The sequence below is a fragment of the Tamandua tetradactyla genome, chromosome 15 (assembly GCF_023851605.1).
Source record: "Tamandua tetradactyla isolate mTamTet1 chromosome 15, mTamTet1.pri, whole genome shotgun sequence".
Taxonomy (NCBI): Eukaryota; Metazoa; Chordata; class Mammalia; order Pilosa; family Myrmecophagidae; genus Tamandua; species Tamandua tetradactyla.
The window spans coordinates 44,876,487-44,889,695 of NC_135341.1; the positions used below are offsets into that span (position 1 = coordinate 44,876,487).

The following is a 13,209-nucleotide window of genomic DNA, read 5'->3' on the forward strand; positions in this document are numbered from 1 at the left end:
ATAGCTTTAAAATTTTTCAGGGGAGTGACGTTCCCCAGACCCTGGATGGAAACATGGGTCATTTGTTTTCCATTCAGTGGTAGGTAGAACACAAGCCTTTGGTCTCTTGGAGTCGGCTATGCAAATGTATCCAAGGGAGGATATTAATCAGTGCCTCAGTCTTCACTTGAAGGTAAGACTTCTCGCCATGCTAGGGCCTGTGGTTGGCGGCTGTCTGCTTCCTGGAGGAAAGACTGACTTCTGTGTTTCCTCCGTTCATCTTTCCTTTAAATGCAAGCTGTTGATTAAGACCCCATCGGGGTCACGTGGATGGAGGCAGGATAGCGGGAGTTGACTTGGAGTGCCGCTGTCACTGTGCCCAGTGACCCTGGGCTGGCAATCGTGTCCCACTCCTTACAGACCAGCGTCTCCTTGAGCAGCACGTAACATGGCCCACATCTGGTTCACAAGAGACACTCACACGTCCTTGATTTCCCAGGCAGGAGTGACACTCGAGACCATGACCTCCCTCCCACCAACTGCAGACAGCCCAAGCAGCCCTGTAGATGTTCCTGTTGAGGCTCAATCTGCCTAGACCTGAAGCAATGGAGGCAGCACCCCCATTCAATGACTTGAGTCCCCAGCAGAAATTTCTCTCAAGAATCCTCCTTGAGTCTTATCCCTTTTCCATACTCTCACTTGGTATTACATTTTTGATCCAGCTGTGGCTCCTGTTTCTGTGATAAGTCTGTGCATAGGAGTCTATCCTGTACTTGCATGGTTATCTCATGGCCATCGTACTGAGGACCCCTTTTAGCATCCTATTAAAAAGGCATCAAGATCACGCAGCTGCTCAGAATTTCCTTTTTTATCTTGCTGTCTGGATATTGGGAGCTTTGTGACTTATAAAGCTGATTTCCACTTTTTACAGTAGAAAAATAGAATCACAAACTAGCAAGATATTGTTTTCCATGAATTTATGGAGAAAAGTTACTTTCAGGTCCTCTTCACACCTTCACCTGTCCTGGTTACCTGGAAAGGGAGCCGAGTGTTCAGGGAGTGAAGGCTTCCACCTGACTTCCTTTATGTTCCTCCCTCAACTAATTACTATAAATATCTCATAAACTTAAGGAAAGCCCTGGAGTGGCCTGGCTGAGGGCAGATAGGTTGGAGAGTCTCTGGGATCAGGACTCTTGGGTGAAATTGAGACCATACATCACAATTCTATCCCCAAGCATCACTGATGCCCAACTGATTTTATTCCAGGTTGGAAGCCTATAACTGAACCCACAAAACAGGTCTGCCTGTGTCTTTCTCTCATACCTAGGAGTTGTAGGGAGGAAAAACGAGTAGGGATTTGGAACAGGAGTCTCAAAGACTTGCTGTCCTTGATCAGTTCTCCACTTTTTCAAAGATTTCATGACTTTTCTCATCCACAAAAAAATTCAGGCATTTGATGTTTTTGAAACCCAGCTTTAGGCAGAGCCTCAAATGCATCTCAAGTTGTGATCACAGAAGCAATATGCTATTCCTGGGGTTGAGGTATTGTAGGACATCTCATGATAAATTTATTAAAGTCAGAGGAGTCAAATCCTTATAAATAATTCTGGTATCCTTTGTAACTCATTATTTGCTAGTGGCTGGATGGGGGTAATTAGTTGCTTTGGGAAGGAGAGGCTTCCCATTTACACAATTGCATTTACAGCACTTTTGTTTTTATGAACACTTCATTTCTTCACTCTCCAGATTAATTTCCAATGTTGGAGATTTTTATTTATGAAAATCCTATAAAACAGTTGGGCTGCAGCTGAATCCAAGGATTTATTCTCCCACTTTGGAGGAACAAATTGAGCTGCAGCTGTTTGCTGGGCACTGTGCTAGGAAGGGAAAGGGAAGTCTATGGAGACATGTCCCTGAGCTGGAGGAATTCACAGAGGTGAAACAAGCAGAATGCTGTCACAGAGGCCAGGAAAAGCAGAAAAGGGGTGTGCTGGTTTGAATCTGTTATGTACCCCAGAAAAGACCATGTCCTTTTAGTCCGTTCTCGTGGAGGCAGGCCTAATGTGGGTGGGTCCTTTCGGTTAGCCTCCTTCAGTTGAGATGTGACCTGGCCCATTCAAGGTGGATTTTAATCCTTTCCTGGAGTCTTTTTGAAGAGGATAAAAGGCAGTAAAAGCCCAGAGAGCTTAGAAAGAATGCCCTGGGAAGAAGTAAGAAGGACCCACAGGATCTGACAGAGCTATTTTGAAACCAGAAACTGAGAGAGAAGAATGAGCAGACGTCACCATGTGCCTTCCCATGTGACAGGAGAACCCGAGGTGCCAGCTGCCTGTTCTCGGAGAAGGTATCTTCCTCTTGATGCCTTACTTTGGACATTTTCATGTCCTTAGAACTGTAAATTTGTAAACTAACAAATCTCCATTGAAAAAGTCAATCCTTTTCTGCTGTATTGATGAGGTATATATCAGCCTTAGCAAACTAAAACAAGGGTTAAGCAGAGGATCCACAGAAGGACATCTGCGTTTTTGAAGGCTATATTGGAGTCAGTTTTGAAGGCTGTATAGGGAAAGATTTTCCAGGTGCAGGGAGCAGCAGGTGTGAAGGCATGGAGGTCTGCACTAGCACGAAGGTCTGAGAGCAACGAGGACCGTCCCCACTTGTGGACAGATCCTGGGCGGACAGCAGTACCTTGGAAGTAGGAGGGTGGCTGGTGTTAGACAGAATGGGTTTGTCCCCTGGTGCTTTTGAGAGTAGAAATAGATGATCTCTGATGAGTCAGCTATTTTGAAGATACTAAAAGCTTAAAATGAATTTTTGCAAAACACATAACTGTATTAATAAAATAAATTTAAAGAGAAGAAAAGGAGACTAATTTTAAGGAAAACAAAAACCAAAATCTTGCCAGGAATTTAAAAAAAACAGGCAAAAGAAGAATTTCTTGAGTTAGATTTGGAAATGGTAATATGTATGTCATATATAAGTAGATAAAATATATATATATTTACATATTATATATAGAGAGAGCCTACATAAATTAAAGGTGAATGGTTTCTATGTTTATGCATATACCCTAATTTGTGATTTTAAATTGAGGTATAAGTTTATATACATACCAGATAACCAATACCTAGATCATGACACAACATACGTCATCTCAGAAAGGTCCCTTGTGTCCCTTTCTAATTTATCTTTCTACTCCAGAGGGAACCACAGAATCTCATCCTGTGGAATGAGGCTTTCCACAGATTGGTTTCTCCAGGAAGCAGACTGGGAGATTGAGATGAGCATACAGGATGCCTGCTACCGAGTGCTCTCAGGATTAACATCGATGGAGAGGAGGAGAAAGAAAAAGGACTGACCAGAGGGAGAACCACTAACCTATCCCAAAGATTAGTTTTGCCTGTCTTTGAACTTCAGATAAATACAATAATACAGGACGTGCTCATGAGAGTCCTCTCCATTGTTGCATGACTCACTAGTTTGTTCTTTTTTTTTTAAGTTACTGAGTAGTATTCCATTGCAAAAACAGACCACAGTTTATTCACCTATCCTCCTGTGGATGGACATTTGAGTTATTTCCAGTGTTTGGCCACCACAAATAAATTTGCTATGAACATTTTGGTACTTTTATTTTTTTGGACGTGCATTCATTTCTCTTAGGTATGTGGGAGTGAGTGGCTGTCCAAAGTTACTGGACCAGTTTAGTCTCTCACCAGCACTGTAAGAGAATAAGTAGTATTTTTGACATGAATAATTCAAATTCAAGTAAGTATGCCTGGCAATGACAATCTTGAGAGATTTGTCCAGTAAGCACAGGGCTAGAAGTGAGAATTCCTGAGTCTGAAGTTCTATCCCTGCCGCTCAGCCCTGTGTGTTGTGATGGTCACCTTGTTTTCCTTTGCCTTAGTTCCTTTGTGTGCCAAATAAGTGGTTTGGATTTTGATTTCTAAATTCAGTAAAATTCTGTGGGTGGGACGGTGCAACGGTGGCTCAGTGGCAGAATTCCTACCTCCATGCCAGAGACTCGGGTTTAGTTCCTGATGCCAGCCAATGCAAAAAAAAAAAAAAAAACCAAAATTCTGTGGGTGGCAGGTTAAAGTTTCAGTGTTAGCTCATTTCTCCCCTTTATTTCCATTTGTGATCTCCCACCACTAGCCCAGTTTGGGCAGCAAGGTTCTTTGTTTTTCTTTGCTTTAGCAAAGGTAGGACATAGCAGAAAGTAGAGAAGATGGAGTCAGCGTCTGAATTCTGAATTCCAAAAGCCTAATTTTTCGGCAGGGAATAGGAAGGACTCAGGCCTAAGTAATTTGAAGGACTTCATGGCGGAATAAAAGCCAAGGTTCCAGCTCCCTGCTCTATATGGCCTTACCCCTTAACCAGGAAAGATTCACTGAATGGGATGTGGAAGGTAGGAAGAGAGATGGGTAGGAAGAAAGGAGCCAGTTGGATGTCTTTGAGAAAATGCAGTAGCAGCTTAAACAATAAGCATTTTATTAAATCTCACAATTTTGTGGGCTAAGAATTCAGGTAGGGCTCAGCTGAGTGATTCTTCCACTCCATGTAGCATTGACTGCAGTCGCTCAGTAGAGTTCAGCTGGTGGGTGGCTGGTCTGGCGGGTCCAGGGTGGCTTCACTTACATGGCAGGGTGGCTGAAAGCTTGGGCTCAGCTGGGGCTGATGACCGGTGCATCTCCATAGAGCCTCTCCACCATGGCGGTCGCAGGTTAGTAGGGCTGCTTACATGGTAGATCAGGGCTTCCAAAGAGTGTTTCAAGAAGCAGGAAATGGTTATGTTCCTAAGGCATGGAGCCAGAAATGGACCCAGCCTCACAGTGTCACTTCTCTATATTCTTTTATTCCAAGCAGTCACAGAGCCTGCCCACATTAAATAGGAGGGGACATAAATCTCACCTCTCAATGGGACGAGTGTCAAAGAAGTTATAATTCTCTAATTTGCCACAGGGGAATTCTGTGTCCTGCCACCCCCAGGCCAAGCCCCAGTGAAGAGGAAGGATGCAGGAATTCCCAAATAGTTTTGTGAGCTCTGGCAGCGGATTGGCACCACTTCTGGGGTTGAGCCTAACCCTGAGAAGAGAAGGCTTGTGATACACACAGAAAGATTGGACTTTAGACAGATGCTCCCCAACCCCGGCATGTGGTGGGAGCAGAGGAGTGCTTCCCATGTGTCCAGGAGTATGGAAGACACACATAAAAAGAGTTGGTTCTAAAAAGCAGGCAGAGAGGATCAAGGGTTCACTCAGCAGTGACTAGTGTGAAAAGATTGCTGAGGACCAGGTGGGGGCATCTCAGCGATGCCAGTACAAATGATAACAAAAAACTATACCATTGCCTCCCCACCCCACACCATCCCACCCGCACCTTGATGCCTTAGATTTGTGAAGACCCTGGAAATTAGGCACAATGCCAGGGGCCACAGAATGAGGCTTTCCACAGGTTGGTTTCCCCAGGAAGCAGACTGTGAGATTGAGATGAGCATGCAGGATGCCTGTTACGGAGTGCTCCCAGGATCAATGTCGATGGATGGGAGGAGAAAGAAAAAGGACTGACCAGAGGGAAAAGACAGGTTGTGATGCAGTTTCAACAAAGGGCTCAGCTGATCCCATGAGGAGCTCAGGAACTGGGATGGACCTTGAGAGTTGACCAGAATCGGAGTGAGGGGTCCAGGCCTATACATCCCTGTGTTGCTCAGTCATTGGATGCAGTTACCTGGAACAGGAGTATAAACTTGGGTGGCTGTGGTAGGCAGAATAATGGCCTCTCCCCAAAACGTCCATGCCCTAATCCATGGAACACATGAATATATTAACCTACATGGCAAAGGGGATCCTAATAACTGAAAGTCAAGGAGGACTTGAAGATGCTATGCTGCTGCCTTTGAAGATGGAGGAAGTGGCCATGAGCCAAGATGGGCCCTAGAAGTCATAAAAGGCAAGGGAGTAGATTCTCCCCTAGAGCCTCCAGAAGGAACACAATCCTGTTGGCACCTTTATCTTAGCCCAGTGAAACCCATTTTGGACTCCTGACTTTCAGAACAGTGAGATAAATTCACGTTGTTTTAAGTCACTAAGTGCATGGAAATGCATTATAGCAGCCATAGGAAACTAATAGCGAGGCAGCTCCCTTCAGCTGAGGCAAGCCCCATGGGGCTGGCAGCTGAGGGCTGTCTGGCAGCAGCGTGCCCAGCAGCTGGCAGAACTAAGTTTTTCATTCCTAAAGGGAGATTTGGAAGGCACATCCCAGCACCCACCACAGCACTTATCACAGAAATGATGATGAGACATAAAACGAGGAAGAAAATTGCATTTCTTGACTTTGCATACTTGATTCATGCCTCCAACATGTGAATTTTATAATTTCAAGAGCAGGGACCATGTGAGATGTTGCTTTGATATGATAAGATTGATTATTTTCTACATATCTTTTTGGAAAAGAGAAGGCCCTTCTATTTCCTTCCCCACAGACAAGAACATAAAACTAGAACACACATAGCAGTTTGCCTGGGGCTTTGGAAACTGCCAAGTGCCATGTGCAAGTGAGGAATTGTTCTTATTTTGTTTTCTCCAGTGAAAGACTAGGAAATAAACAAGAACATGTTTTCCCAGACCCAGGAGTCAAATAGGGTAAGGATGGAGAGGAGTCTTTAAGGACAGTCCTAAGGAGTCAATGAGCCCTTTTGCCAGGTTGTGGCTGAGGTTAACTTATACTAACGGCTATTTAGAATTAAATAATATGGAGGGTCTTGGCCCCCTGGACACCATCAAATTAGGGGTAACTGGTTGTGAGCAGCAAAGACAGAAAATTGAGCTGAACGTAAAAGTAGGAGGAGCTGAACCCCAGGCAGCAGGTACTCTGGAAGTGTCAATTCCTCGATCCTTTGGAAGTAATCAGGCAGAAACCATAGAGACCTTCATCCAGTGAAGAAAAGAAAGGATTTCTTCCTTATGGGAGCATTTGGGCTGTCAGCATTCTTCAATACAGCTTTCTGCTGATGAAAATCTTCTATTCTGTGCTATCCAATGTGGAAGTCACTTGAAATGTGGCTAATGTGACCAAGAAACTGCATTCTAAAGTTCATTTAATTCTAATTAATTAAACTTAAATAGCTGCATGTGGCAAGTGACTACCATATTGGACAGCTAGGTCGGAGTCTTGATCTGAAAGTGTGGTCCAGGAACCAGCAACATTGACATCACCCGAAGTTTGAAGAAAAATGCAGACTCTCAGGCCCTGGCCCAAACCTGCTGAACCAGCATCTGCATTAAAAAAAAATATTTTTATTGAGGTAACTTCAGGAACATACGGACCATCCAAAGTGTACAATCGGTGGCTCGTAATATCATCACATGGTTGTGTATTCATCACCACGATCATTTTTAGAACATTTGCCTCACTTCAGAAAAAAAATTAAAAAGAAAAAACCTATACACCTCAACATCCCATACCACTTACCCCTGCCTCTCATTGACCGCTAATATCACAATCTACCAATTTTATTTTTTTACCCCTTGTGCTGGTTTGAAAGGATTATGCAGCCTAGAAAAGCCATGTTTTAATCCTGATCCAATCTTGTGGGGGCAAGTGTTTCTTTTAATCCCTATTCAGTACTGCAGGTTGGGAACTTGATTAGGTTATCTCCACAGGTATTAACATTTCATTAGAGGGTGATGTGACACCACCCATTCCAGGTGGGTTTTGCTTAGTTTATTGGAATCCTTTAAAAGAGGAAACATTTTGGAGAAAGCTTCAGAACGAAGAGAGCCACGAGAGAAGAGAGCCATGGGAGAGCAGGAGATCGACGAGAGACGAGAGAGCCCATGCAGCCAGAGACATTGGGAAATGAATGCCCCTGGAGGAGCTTCATGAAACAAGAAGCCTGAAGGGAAAGCTAGCAGATGTTGCTGTGTTCACCATGTGTCTTTCCAGTTGAGAGAGAAACCCTGAAGTTCATCGGCCTTTCTTGGTGAAGGTAACCTCTTGTTGGTGCCTTAATTTGTACATTTCTATAAGCTTGCTTTAATTTGGACATTTCCACAACTTTAGAACTGTAAACTTGCAACTTAATAAATTCCCCCTTTTAAAAGCTGTTCTGTTTCTGGTATATCATATTCCGGCATCTAGCAAACTAGAACACCCCTTGTTGTCCACGCCCCTTGACCCCCATATTATTTATTTATTTATTTTTACTCATCTGTTCATACCCTGGATAAAGGGAGCATCAGACACAAGGTTTTCACAATCAAATGGTCGTATTATGAAAGCTATGTGGTTACACAATCCTCTTCAAGAATCAAGGCTACTGGAATACAGTTCAACAGTTTCAAGTACTTTCCTTTAGCCACTCCAGTATACCATGAACTAAAAAGGGATAAACTATATAATGCATAAGAATAACCTCCACAATAATCTCTTGATTCTGTTTGAAATCTCTCAGCCACTGAAACTTTATTTTTGTCTCATTTCTCTCTTCCCCCTTTTGGTCAAGAAGGCTTTCTCAATCCCATGATGCCAGTTCCTGGCTCATCCTGGGAGTCCTATTCCATGTTGCCAGGGAGACTTACACCCCTGGGAGTCATGTCCCACATAGGAGGGAAGACAGCATTTGCATTTTAGCTAAATTTCCTAGGGAATTTGTGTGTGCACTGAAGATGACTTTTCTAGGAACTCTTCCTCCCTACTCCCCACCAAAACCTCACATTCTATCATGCTATCTAGTTCATCATGGAAGAGAGTGAACAATGGACTGGAAGAGAATGGCAAGGTCTTGTACTGCAGAATGAAAGAACTGAGTCAGATATAGTTTCCCAATGCACTGATTGTGAGATAGAGAGTTCTGTGAGGGGAAGGGATGAGAATAGCCCTCCATGGAGATTTCACTGACAGTACCCAGGAGGACAGTCAGGGACTCTACTTGTACCCCAGGACAGCAAGCTCTGATCAGAATCTTCCTGGGTGAGCCCCCAGGTATTTTACACTTGATTTTGGCCAAAAGGCCAAGAAGTGATGCCAGGTGTTTTAGATGGCTAGGGGCAGCCTGAAAATCCCCTACCTCCCCCATCTTGCCAAATCCAGAATCCTCTCAGTCGGTTGGAAATTATCTTTTGTGCTCTTCTTTTGGATCAAACACATTTTATCTTTTGGTTTTCAGGTTTTTTGTCTTTCTTTTTCCCTCTTATTTCTACTTTAGTTCTAGCTGTAACAAGTGTTATTTCAACCCATTCCTACTTGTTTTAATTGCTGCATGATCTTTTTGTTGTTGAGAAAACCCAGAGTTGCTGAGATTTCTGTTCCCCTCCTCTATTACCCCTGTGAGGTTTGATGTCTGTCTGCTTAAACAAGCTTTATTCGCTTTCATTCTTTCCCTCGGGGCATTGTGGTTGTTTCTCCATATGGCAGTCATTTTTATTTCCCCTACAGTTCCTGTTATTTATCTGCATGAGCTATTAAATCTGAGCTCATAACACTTGCCCACAATGGAAGAGATGCTCAGCGTCATTGGGTTCTTGCGTTCTCCTTGATGCTGCCAAATATTTTTAAAAGGAAGCTCATGAGCATGTGTCATTTTTCCAGAATTTCTACATCAGTAAAACAGTAAGGCTTTTCACAGCCCGATCTGGGAGCTGGAACAGGGGAAGGGGCTGATGACGCTAGCTAAGTGCTAGAGTATCACTGAATGTGGGTTTTGGAAAATTAAATACCTCCCTGTCTGTCATTTATTCATCATGCAGTTGTGGCTCCAACTGGGGGCCACAAATAGATGTGAACCATGGGCTGGGCCCCTGAAGCTCACAAGTAATTCAAGTATCTCCTGGGGCTTGCCCAGGTTCCAATGGAGCCCAGTAGAGAGCAAGTTTATTACTGATGTTTTCATGAAGAAGGAAGGAGTGGAGTGGACTGAGCTGTCTCCCTGCCCTTGAACTCCAATCTAGGGATGGGGGAGATGACAGTTGGCTATAGCACTTCCCATTTCTGGGGTTGAAGTTTCAGGCTTTGTGCTCACTGCTGGAGGATAGGGTGATGGGGACCTCACATTTCCATAGGAAGGAGTGCTAGAAGAAAATGCAGGAGGGAAGGGGTTGGGGAAGGAAATAAAGGAATCAGATGATGGGAAATGGAGGGAGGAAAGAAGAGGTACTGGCCTCTTCCTGCTCTGGTGTGCCAGAAATCGGCATTCTGCTGACTGAAAAAAAAGACATGTGTATCTTTGAGGCCCAAGGAAAATTTTAGCTAAGATTGCATTTTTGTCACCACGATAATGTTGATTTTTAAAAAAATTTCAGAATACGGGTATTTTTAAGTAGTTTCCCAAAAGTTGGACCTTGGGGCAGGCTGTTGTGATCATATATATACATATTTCACTTTTTCCAAGATAATATGATAAGCTATAACAACTCCAATTCCATGGTATGTTTTAAGTAAGGGAACATTGTTTCTAAAGGGATTTATTTACAAAGAAGTTTTGGGGAAGTTGAGCATTAAGTGTAAGAATGGAGAGATTTATTGAAATTGAAAGGGCAACATTAGGTCCTAAAAATCATGGTATAATGACATTATTTGTCATTATACTGGTAGCTGCATGAAGAACCATCAAAACATCCAATAGATTAAATGAAGATTACCCATCAGGGTGCTTTCTGTGGCAAGTATTCAAACTGATTTAAGCATGGGCTAGCAGCTTTTATTAGAGAAAGATATGGCTGGACTCAAGGCTTCAAATGCTGTTTTAAGGACCTGGCTTCTCTCTTCATTTCCTGACTCTGGTTACTATGAGAATTCATTCTCATAAAGGCTATCCCCTACCTTTGTCCCCCACCCTGTGGTCTCAAGTGGCAGCTGCCAGCTTGGGTGGCTATAGTCTTCCTGACTCACATCATTGGGAAGGGCAAAGGACCTTCATTCTATTCTCATTCACTCTTATTGGTCCCAAGTGGGTCACGTGCCCATCCCTGAACCAATCCTTATAGCCAGGGGAATGAGATACACCACTTGGCTCAGCCGTAGGTCACATGATCCAACTTTGGACTGTGAATGGGTAGACCCTGAGGGAAATAAAGGTGAAGTTACCAAGAGAAGTGTGAATGAATGGCAGGAAGCAAAAAACAACAGAATTCCACTTTAGTCTTATCTGGGAAACTCTGAGATGGATTCAAGAGGTCTGTGGATTCCCTGAAATTGAAGGTATGAGTTTGTGGCTTTGTACATTTGTCCAGGCAGAAGTTCCAAAGCTTTGATTAGAGTATCAATGAGGTGCATGACCCACAATAGTTGACTGTTCTTAGTGGTAGACACTGAACTGGTCTAAATTGTTCTTTGAACAGAGACTTCATATTTGTATTGTCCTTTTCCTTTAATGCATTCAATACAAGATGTAGGATTAGCTCTTTAGCTGCCCATAATCAAATGACGGTGAACCCACTGAGTTTACCTAAATATGGCAAATATTGATCAACCTAAAGATGGCAAATACTGGTCAGAATTTAATTTATGTCATTTATTCAGATTCTAGAAGTGCAAGACCTCTTTTCTCTCCCAAGAAAGCCCTATGACTTGGGTTACAATGGGACAGAGATTGCCGACTCTTCAGATGAAACAAGATCCATGGACCATGACAAGACTTGTCATTTAATCTCTGAGCTAGTGTGGAGTTATGTACCCCAGAAAAGGCCATGTTCTTTTAATCCATTTCTGTGGGTGCAGACCTATTGTGGGTGGGTCCTTTTGATTAGGTTGTTTCAACTGAGATGTGTATAGCATGAGAATGGGGGCTCGGCAAACGTTTGTTCTTGCCCCTTCCTTTCTGCTATCCAACTTCAAGTTTCTGCAGGGGAGGGGAGAACATGCTGCTCACTTGCAAAATCAGCATTTCTCCAGAGGCCTGGGATCAAAGACCACAGGAGCACCTGGCTAGCAGAAGGACAATCTCCCCAGTAGCCTCTCTTCAGCTGTGGTTTTCAAAGTGTGGCCCCTGGACCAGCAAAATCAGCATCAAGTGGCAACTTGTTAGACAGGCAGATTCTCAGGACCAATGTCTAGATGCACTGAATCAGAAAGTCTGGGAGTGGCCCAACTCTCCAACTAAACCTGATGGGCACTCCAGTTTGGGAACCGCTACTCTAAGATTCCTTAAAGCACTGAATGTCTCTCCTTTCTCCCTCACACATTACTGTCTTTATTCAGAAAGCACTCTGATAACACATGATGTAAGAACAGTCACATCATAAACCCAATACAATCTGATGTTTAAGATTGGTCTTCAAGCATCATAGCCAGCAACGCCCCGTTTGCCTATGAATTCTCTGATCTAAAACCACTTGCACACTTCGGCGGTCACCATTCCATTCGGCAGAGCTTCCTTAACTATGAGCTCTTCAAAGCTACCAGTTTAAGCGCTATTGACTGTTTCTCTTTCAGGCTCTGAATAGCTGTGGAAATCTCTGCAGGGGTGGGAGCACCAGCTCAACCTTGGCATAGAACCAAAATATGGCCACTCAAGGCTTCGAATAAGTCACAGTAGCCTTTACCAGTGCCAGGGCCTTTTCCATGACGTCACAAATTGGGCCGTGGTTCTAGGATGGAAAGTTCGTTGCTCTGAATCTGAATATCTCTTCCAGGATAATTTAGCCTTTCGCTTCATCCACAGAGCCAGCCCATGCCCCGCTGGGGAGTCAGCTGTCACCTGTTCTCCTTAGAGCCTGTCCTGGCAGAACTGCTCGTTCTGGGTGAGGAGAGGCCCTTTGGGAATTATTTCCTTGTAATGATTCCAAGGCCTCATTCAGGCTGATATTTTTCAGCTAATCCCAGGATGAGGCCCAGGGTGTGCGTTGTTGACACCAGATAATGTTAGTCCTCTGGCTGATACAATGGCGGGTGAGCAAACATTGGGCGGCTGGCAGAATCCCCGACTTCCTGAGCGTCTACAATCACAGATTCATTGAAGTTTAAACACACAGAGACTGCCCTCGCTCTTTGCGTTTGCCAGGAGATGAGATTATCTGTGAACATAGTTGTAAATAGCTGCCCCTCATTCCCCCTCCAATCTGCACTTTATGTTTTAATCAGGTTCAAAGCCAGCCTGGCATTTTGCTTATCCCCATCATCTGTATGACCCACAGGCTAACCCAGTAATGCTCAGACTTCAATGTGCACACAAATCTCTGGAGGACCTTGTTTAAATGCAGATTCTGACCCAGCTGGTCTGGGGTGGGGCCTGAG

The 13,209-nt window shown here is 43.8% G+C and overlaps 1 pseudogene; it reads right to left on the minus strand.

Moving 5' to 3' along the window:
• Positions 1-12,250: 12,250 nt before the first annotated feature.
• Positions 12,251-12,999, minus strand: LOC143656812 (ATP synthase F(0) complex subunit g, mitochondrial pseudogene; annotated as a pseudogene).
• Positions 13,000-13,209: the final 210 nt, after the last annotated feature.